Source organism: Cervus canadensis, chromosome 18, assembly GCF_019320065.1.
Source record: "Cervus canadensis isolate Bull #8, Minnesota chromosome 18, ASM1932006v1, whole genome shotgun sequence".
NCBI lineage: Eukaryota > Metazoa > Chordata > Mammalia > Artiodactyla > Cervidae > Cervus > Cervus canadensis.
Genome location: NC_057403.1, coordinates 2,559,617 through 2,568,751, shown reverse-complemented (window position 1 = coordinate 2,568,751; position 9,135 = coordinate 2,559,617).

The window sequence follows — 9,135 nt, the reverse complement described above, 5'->3', positions numbered from 1 at the left end:
AAAAAGACACACTCACACAAATCTCTCTCTCTCACTCTTTTTTTTGTTTTGTTTTGTTTATTGCCACTTACCGATAAGTCCATCTGGTCCTCTGAAAGTTGAGGTGCTTGGCACTTAATAAACGCTGGGTACACAGAACTGAAGTGGTATCAGTCTGGAGGAAAACATCTTATAAGACATTCTTATATAAAAAGCTATTTTAAAAGGATGCACCTAACTTGTTATGCACTTATTAAGCTGTAAGTCCTTTATTTGATGTCATGGGGGCTGGCCAAAGACAGTAAGATTCAGTCTCCTTGAGAGCATCTAGTTTCTGTGGCACCATAAAATGAATTTTTAAAAATTTTTAAATTTTATTTATTTATTTAATTTTTTAATTAAAAAACTTTTTTAAAATCACAGCATTGGGATTTGAAACAAGTTTTAGCACTTTCAAATTGCTATAAGAGCACTGAGTCAAAATAATTAATGCTTCCTGAGTTTAGGGAAAGGTACAAAAATATTTATCAAGCTTTGTAGTACAGAAAAAGTTTGTTCCTCAGCTAGTCCATAGGTGAGAGATAGAATGTACAGGCAAAAATAATATCAGTAGTGTGAAGCAGGCCGGCAGGACAGACCCAAAGAGCCTCAAGCAGACATAGTATTGTACCTTAAAACTTAGCAGGGATAAACCAAAAACTGACAGTTACAGACTCATTTATTTTCCCCATAAAAGATCAGTGGAATCTAATAGTGTATAAATAAGAAATACCTTATTTAACATGGTTCACCCTACAAATATAAAGATAATTTAGTGCTATATTTAATTGTCTATCAAAGACAAAACTATCACTGAACATTTCCATAGATGCATTAGAACAAAAGTCTGAGACTTCAAATTTACTTAATGTTTAAAAAAAGAAAAAAAAAAGAAAACTAAATAATACACAGAGATGAGAACTTCAAGTTATATAATCTACCCACACTCCATAGCAAATAAAATAGTTAATAGAGAATTTTGAGGTACATTCCCTTAATATGGAGATAAGAAAAGAACTGTTATCTTTACTCCATCAATTCAGTATAATATCGGAGGGCCTGGAGACCGCCATTATACAAGGAAAATTGAAAACAGAAACTGATTTAAAGACTTATGGAAAAAAGTGAAAAAGTGTCATTAACTGAAGGAAACATTACTACAGACATAGAAAAGTTAACAGAAAAAAATAGACAAACTGTTCATAACAGAGAGTTCTGAGTGATATATCATCGATGAAAGGACTTAAAATGTTAAAGATGTCAATCATTCTAAACACCCCCCTGTAATTTTCATCCCGTTTTAATCAAAATTATAGCAGAATTCTGTGACTAACTCAACATCTTTTTAAAATAAGATTTTAGTAGCTACTGAGCTCTATTTATCAATATAAAGTTTAGTAAAACTAGTTGAGAGTTGAGGAGGGAAGGGTGTTTCTCACATTTAGATAAGAAAGACTTATTACCAAGCTATGAAAATAAAACAAGAATAACAAAAGCAATAAAAACAATAAATCTATGGTATTCCTATTACGGGTGCAAAAGTATACTCAAGTATGTGAATTAATAATCAAACTAAGTATAACCAGAAAAAACAGAAATGCAAAAACAATAAGCCATTACTTCAAACTCATGAGACAGGTCTAAAAAGGAAGATATGGCCAACTGTTGGTGAAAATATAAAAAATGAGGAAGTTTTATACAGTATATCTATCTTATGATCCTGCAATGCTATATCAGAGTATAAATCCTGGAGAAACTCTTGAGAAGGATATACCTAATGTTATTCATTATACTGTTTTTTTCTTTTTTCTTAAATCAAGTGTTGGAGGCACTGTATTCATCTGTACAAGGAAAATGAATATTAAGGGCTATTTTGGGAAATATAGAAGTAAAAACAAAATACATGCACATGGGCCAACATGTATCATTTTGAAAATATTGTCAAGTGAAAAATATAAAATACAGAATGATCTTTATGGTGCAATAACATCTATATTGATTAAAAACACATCTGCACAAATATACACTTTACAAAGGACACATATCCAAGAATATATATTACTGCATCACATAGAAAAAGAATGACCCAACTATTTGCAGTTGAGCTTCAGTAAGGAAATACATACATAAATAAAAATAAAATAAACAGTATGTTTATGTGTTTATTGTATAGGAAAAACAATAAATGTGTCTTGGACTTAGTATTCAGTAGAGAAGAAATATTAGAAAGTGGATGAGTGGTGTTCTGATTATGAAAGTTCATACATGCTAAGGAGTCCAGACACTGATGGAGAACTCCAGCCTATGCAATTTGTTCTGCAGAACAATGGGAACCCATATGATTTTGATAAGTGTTCTGAGTAAAGGTTAAAGTTTTAGATATATTTCACACTTGGAGACTTTCCTAACCATCCATCCCTCTCTTAGAGGTCACAGTGAACAGTCACAAACCAAAGGCTCTTAGAAATCCTATTGCAATGGAAATATTTGTTTATCCCAGGATTTCTCAAATATAATTATACACACACACACACATACACATATATTTATTGAAACACCAAATTCATCTTTTTAGATATGTATACTTTGTGAAATACAATTTCAGTATGACTACTGGACTCAATAGACAAATTTAAGAGATTTTTAAGAGATAAAAAGATATGATAAAATCTAGCTTAATTCCCTTCTTCTTACTGGGAACTTATTGAGGATACCATCATCTATTTATTGAGCATCTACACTGCACACAGCTCTGTGGTAAGTGTGATTAGGAATAAAACAGTAGAAGAAATCACAGACCTTGTTCCCACAGAGCTAATTGGAGAGAGAAATTTAACACATGCAGATAATTAGGTGATGTGACCTACTGCATATGACACTATCTCAGGAAGTGATAAAATGTGGGGAAGCTGTCAAATCAATTGGTATTCCAAAAAGAAAAAGCTCAAGAAAGGTCAGAAGGGCTAGAAGAAGCAGTGTGCGAGAAGTTGAACTTGTCTATTAGGCTTCCCTTCCCTATCTAGGTGAGGGGGCTTGTGAAACAGCTACCTTTCATATAGGTTATTGTAATAGTCTACTGAATAGTGTCTCCATCTCTGATCTCTATTATTAGGTGAACTTCCTAAAACATCACATTTAGTCTTTTTTTTTTTTTTTCTGCCACTAACTTAAAATGGCTCCCTAACCATTTTTTTTTTTTTTATTGTTTTTGGTTCAGCACAACAAGCACATACTTATAGAACTCATTATATACCAGGTCTCAGTCAAACATAGTAGTAGTAGTTTAGTCACCAAGTCATGTCCGACTCTTGCGACCCCATGGACAGAGGAGCCTGGCAGGCTACTGTCCATGGGATTCTCCAGGCAAGAATACTGGAGTGGGTTGCCATTTCCTTCTCCATCAGTCAAACATACCCTCTGGCAAAAAGAAACTTTCAGGCTGAATTTCAGGTCATAGGAGAAGAGGGGCCTTATTATATTAAATAGTGACCTCTAAGCCAACAAATCCACTGAACTTTTCATTTAAAGTCTTCTCCCCTGCCTTGATCAAGGTGAGCATCTCCCTCTTGTTTGCTGGTGCTGAAAACATCCAGCAATGCCCTTCCCACTGGTACTCAACAACATACATTATTCACGCTTCAGGTTCCAGTTTCAGCATTGGGTACATGGTCACAAGACCAGCTCTGAACAAGAAGGAGTTAGGCAGAAGTTCCAGTAATAGGGAAGAGGGTCCAGAGTGAATGATCTTTATCAATAAAGGAAATAGTCCTAGAAAGTTCAAATGTTGGAGATTAAAAAAACAAACTAGTTCAACACCTGCACTATCTTTAGATGACAATGGTTACTCTGAGGGGGAAACAGAATACTAACCTGATTCAAGGGAGGCATTCATTTGTCAGGTTTAGGAACATGGATAAGATTGAGAGCTTTGAGGGAAACAATGATTTATATGACACAGCTATTAGATTATATCCCTTAAAAATTCAGCTGTCTCTCTTGAGTTCATGGTCCTCCCCTATAAAGTGATGGGAACACCCATCAGTTGTTTTCAAATTGTACTCCACGGAATCTTGCCTGGTGCTGCTAACAGCTGGAGATGAAGAGGAAGGTCAGAGACTTTCCACTATCACTTGATTTTAACTCTCCCCCCAAAAATGTTATTTTATTTATCGAGGAGCCCAGTAAACTACACCACATGCAAAGTAAACCACACTTTATTTATTTTTGGTTGGGAAATCTTTCTGGACAGTTGATCCAACATTTTTCAAAACTCCCTTTCAATGTTTTATAAGCTTGTATGTTCCACTTGAAAAACTGTACATTTAAAAAGGGCCAATAGAACTTCTCATGATAAAAGAAAGGCAGAACAATCATTTCAAAGTTTTCTAAATTAAGACAGTATCAGGCTACTTATTTCCTAGAAAAAGGAAGTTCGAGTTTTTGTTCTGTGACATTTTGTCTGTAATATTAGAGAGACCATTTATAAAAATGAAGATACTGAAGTGAAGCAGGATCCTATAGCTCTTCCTTCCCACCTTTGTCCTCTGCTTACATTTTGTCAGTGAAAAACTTTAGCCAAAGAATAAGTTTAGTCAGAGAGTAAGAAAAGGCAGAAACAAAGGGAAACAGTTAAAGGAAACCAAGTGGTAATAGTTTAGTCATTAAGCAAAGTCAAGAACCTTTAGTTCCTTCTGAAGGGATATAGATACTAATTCTGAGACACATCCTGTGAGCTGTCTTACAGGTACTGAAACCACTGTCAGGTGGAAAAAGTTAACTACATGATAACCAGACTGTAACCATAACATAAAATGCTACTATTCCGAGATCCAGCCTCAAGAAATGGAAACAAACCAACCCTGGAACTGAAGATTAATTGTACCTAAAACAATCAAGATGATGCTGGTCAGACCACTGATGACCAACTGCAGGATGACTGTCAGAGCTGACTGTGCTGTACCTGCAAGCAGCCCCCTCCCTCAGCCTGTAAAAAGCTGTTGCTCACTTCCTGTCAGCCGGGCAAGTCAGCCTTTGGACTGGTGGTCTCTCTCCCCGCAGGCTGCCAGCATCCAAAATAAAGCACCTTCTTTTCCACCAACCTGGCCTCTTTATTGGCTTTCCAGGAGTGAGCAGCCAGACCTAGGTTTGGTAATTGTACTTTGTACTAAGTTATCATGGCCACGATATGACTGACTTGAAAATCTGTAAGAATTAATCACCAATCCTAGCAATGCTTGCAGTTGGAGGAGGTGTTTCCACGTCATTGTACTTTCTGCTTTCTGGAATCTTTCTGGAAGGCCCATGCTGGATGGATGGCATACTAGTCTTTTACAGTCTATCATTCATATAAGTTAGGTTCACATTATTTTTATATTTGTGCAGGACAATATTCTTGGATTCCAGAAGGGAGAAATTAATTTTGCTAGCTTTGTAACTTATAATGGGTTTTGTAATCACACTTCAAAATGATCACTCTCTTCTCTTTTATCCAATTCTGATAGTGCAGAAAGATGGCACATACCCAGCACCAAGATTCTCACCAGGGAATTATAAACTTTCCTAAGTGCTCTTTTGGGACAATGATGAAGATGTTCTCAAGATTATTTCCCCAAATGAGTTAAGTACTCGATATCTAGAGAGAGGTGTAGAAATAGGATCATTAAACCAATTTTCTACACCACACTAACCAACTTACCATTCCAATCAAACTATGTAAAACCTTTTGGATCAGTTGAGGAGAACATGCTGAGGCATAGAGAGTTAAGAAATATGAAGTTGTCTCTTCTAACCATGCAGCTCTCTTGTAAATGCAAATATTTACTCCATGTCCGTACTCCCAGATGAAGGGTCTTCTCTAGGACTACGCAGAAGAATCCGATAAAGAGCAATAATAAGTTTCTGTGACCCCACTCTAAAATCATTCCATGTCTACTTTTTCTGATTATCATTGTCACTTTGTGTGTGAGTGTCCTGGTTTGTTGACTGGCTCACTCATGGTCCAATGTTCTCTGATGTCACACATTGACTTCTCCATTCTATTCTGGTCCCTACTCCAAGATTGGGTAGTCAGCAAGGGTGTGGAGCGGCCTAAGCTAACTATGGAAATGAATGCACCCACATTCTTAGTCCTGACCAGAAAATGGAGCTATTGGGTTGCTGGAATTTGGAGACGGAGTTGAAGTTTTATGCATGGTACCGGTGATGGGCACTATGGCAAAGAAAAGTAGTTGTCCCCTCTGATTATGTGTGGTCTCACTGCATATTAAGGGACAGATGAAAAAGAAAAGAGAAGTGGACAGGAGTAAAGAAAGTGTACAAAACTGCTGAACTGCTTACTGATCAGGCATCATGGGATATTGTTTTCACAGGTTTGTGGGAGATGTCAATAAATAAGTGCTATTTTTATCACCACTTGACAGATTAAGAAACTGAGACTCCTAAATATGAAGTAACCTAGGCCAAAATCAGATTTTCACTTGATTACAAAGCCTAACAATTGTAGCGCATGGGTGGTGAATTGCCATCAGGAGACAGTTCTATGAGAGGTTCAAAGACATGATCTCCCTTATTTGCATCAGTAGAGTTTCTGCAAGATTTTAAAATCATTTCCACTGTGGAAGTTTTACAAAGTTCTACCATCAGAATCAAAACATCCCCTGAGTTCACTGTAATCCTTAGCCTTCTCTTTTCTCTCACCTCCAGCAAAATCAGGCTTTTACCCATTACTTATGAACAATTTGGAAAACTCTTGTCAATTTTTGCCAGGGCTTTCATTACCTCTGTAAGATATCTATGTTATTGATAGATATCAAAATATTCTGACTTACCTCTTTTCCTGTGCATGCATTTGGAAAAATTCCACTTTGCAAATATAAAACTCAATCTGATTCAGTCCAAATTCAATCGAAATCAATCCAAAAACTCAAGAACGCTTCAATGTTTCTTATACTTATAACATAGGTAATAACTGACTGTGAGATCATGATTTCCAGAAATATATATGTATATATATATACACACACACACTATATGTGTTTACTATAGCTTTCCCAACTTCCTTTTCCCTTCTATAGATGAGTTCTCCTTACCTTACTTTGTAGGAACGTAAATGTGGCTCAACAAGACTGCAGATCCTGAATTGCCATTCTCAGCTGACCCTGAATAAACCCATCTTTGTTGGAGAGACATCTGGTAGTATATTTCAGGTCAATACAAGGTGGAGGCTGTAATCCAAAGAAGATGGAGAGGAGTTCATTTCTGAAAAGAGGGGCAATATTTTCTAAGCTGTACTGAGAAGGAACAATGAATGGCTTGTACGATTCACACATTCTAAAAATAAAATATTTCTTAAAATCTTATTATGCTTATAAATGAATATGCTAGATGCTGGACACACACGCAGATTAGCAAGGCCAACGCAGTCACTGCCTCACATAACTTTCATTTAGTTGTCAAGAAGGAAAGCAGAATTTTCCACCCCAAAATTTGCCTCTTTGTCCTAAGGATTATTTTAGGTTCATTATTTATTTATTTACTTACTTACTTACTTCTGTATTTTTCATTTTTTTTTCTGTTTAAATTATTTTAAGTTTATTCTTTTAAGATACAGCAGACACGGGAAAGGCTAAAAAAATTGAACAGAAGTTCCTTTGCGTAAGAGACGCTTACATTTGTAAGAGAGATCTCATTCTGTTAGGATGCTCTCCTCTCTGTACCAGGAAGAGGTCTTGACTAAATCTCTAGGACAATGCAAAGAAATAGAGGAAAACAATACAATGGGAAGGACTAGAGATCTCTTCAAGAAAATTGGAGCTATCCAGGGAACATTTCATGCAAGGATGGACACAATAAAGGACAGAAACAGTAAGGACATAGCAGAGGCAAAAGAGATTAAGAAGAAGTGGCAAGAATACACAGAAGAGCTATAATACAGGTCTTAATGACCTGGATAACCACGATGGTGGGGTCACTCACGTATAGTCAGACATTGTGGGTGTGAAGTCAAGTGGGCCTTAGGAAGCATCACTACGAACAAAGCTAGTGTAGGTGATGGAATTCCAGTTGAGCTATTTCAAATCCTAAAAGATGATGCTGTGAAAGTGCTGCACTCAATATGCCAGGAAATTTGGAAATCTCAGCAGTGGGAACAGGACTGGGTAAGGTCAATTTTCATTTCAACCCCAAGGGCAATGCCAAAGAATGTTCAAACAATCCACAATTACACTCATTTCCTATGTTAGCAAGATAATGCTCAAAATCCTTCAAGCTAGACTTCAACAGTACATGAACCGAGAACTTCCAGATATACAAGCTGGATTTAGAAAAGGCAGAGGAACCAGAGATCAAATTGCCAACATCCATTACATCATAGAAAAAGTAAGGGAATTTCAGAAAGATATCTACTTCTGCTTCATTAACTACCCTAAAGCCTTTGATTGTGAGGATCACAACAAACTGTGGAAAATTTTTAAAGAGAAGGGAATACCAGAACACCTTACCTGCCTCCTGAGAAATCTGTATGCAGGTCAAGAAGCAACAGTTAGAACTGGACATGGAACAACCGACTGTTTCCAAACAAGGAAAGGAGTACGTCAAGGCTGTATATTGTCACCTGCTTATTTAACTTATATGCAGAGTACATCATGTGAAATACCAGGCTGGATGAAGCACAAGCTGGAATCAAGATTGCCAGGAGAAATATCAATAACCTCAGATATGAAGATGACACCACCCTTATGGCACAAAGCAGAGCAACTAAAGAGTCTCTTGATGAAAGTGAAAGAGGAGAGTGAAAAAGTTGGCTTAAAACTCAACATTCTAAAAACAAATATCATGGCATTTGATCCCGTCACTTCATGGCAAATAGATGGGGAAATAATGGAAACAGTGACAGACTTTATTTTCTCGGGCTCCATAGTCACTGCAGACAGTGACTGAAGTCATGAAATTAAAAGACACCTATTCCTATGACAAACCTAGACAGGGAACTAAAAAGCAGAGACATCACTTTGCCAGCAAAGGTGCTATAGTCAAAGCTGTGGTTTTTCGAGTAATCATGTACAGGTGTGAGAGTTGGACCATAAAGAAGGCTGAGCACTGAAGAATGGATGCTTTTGA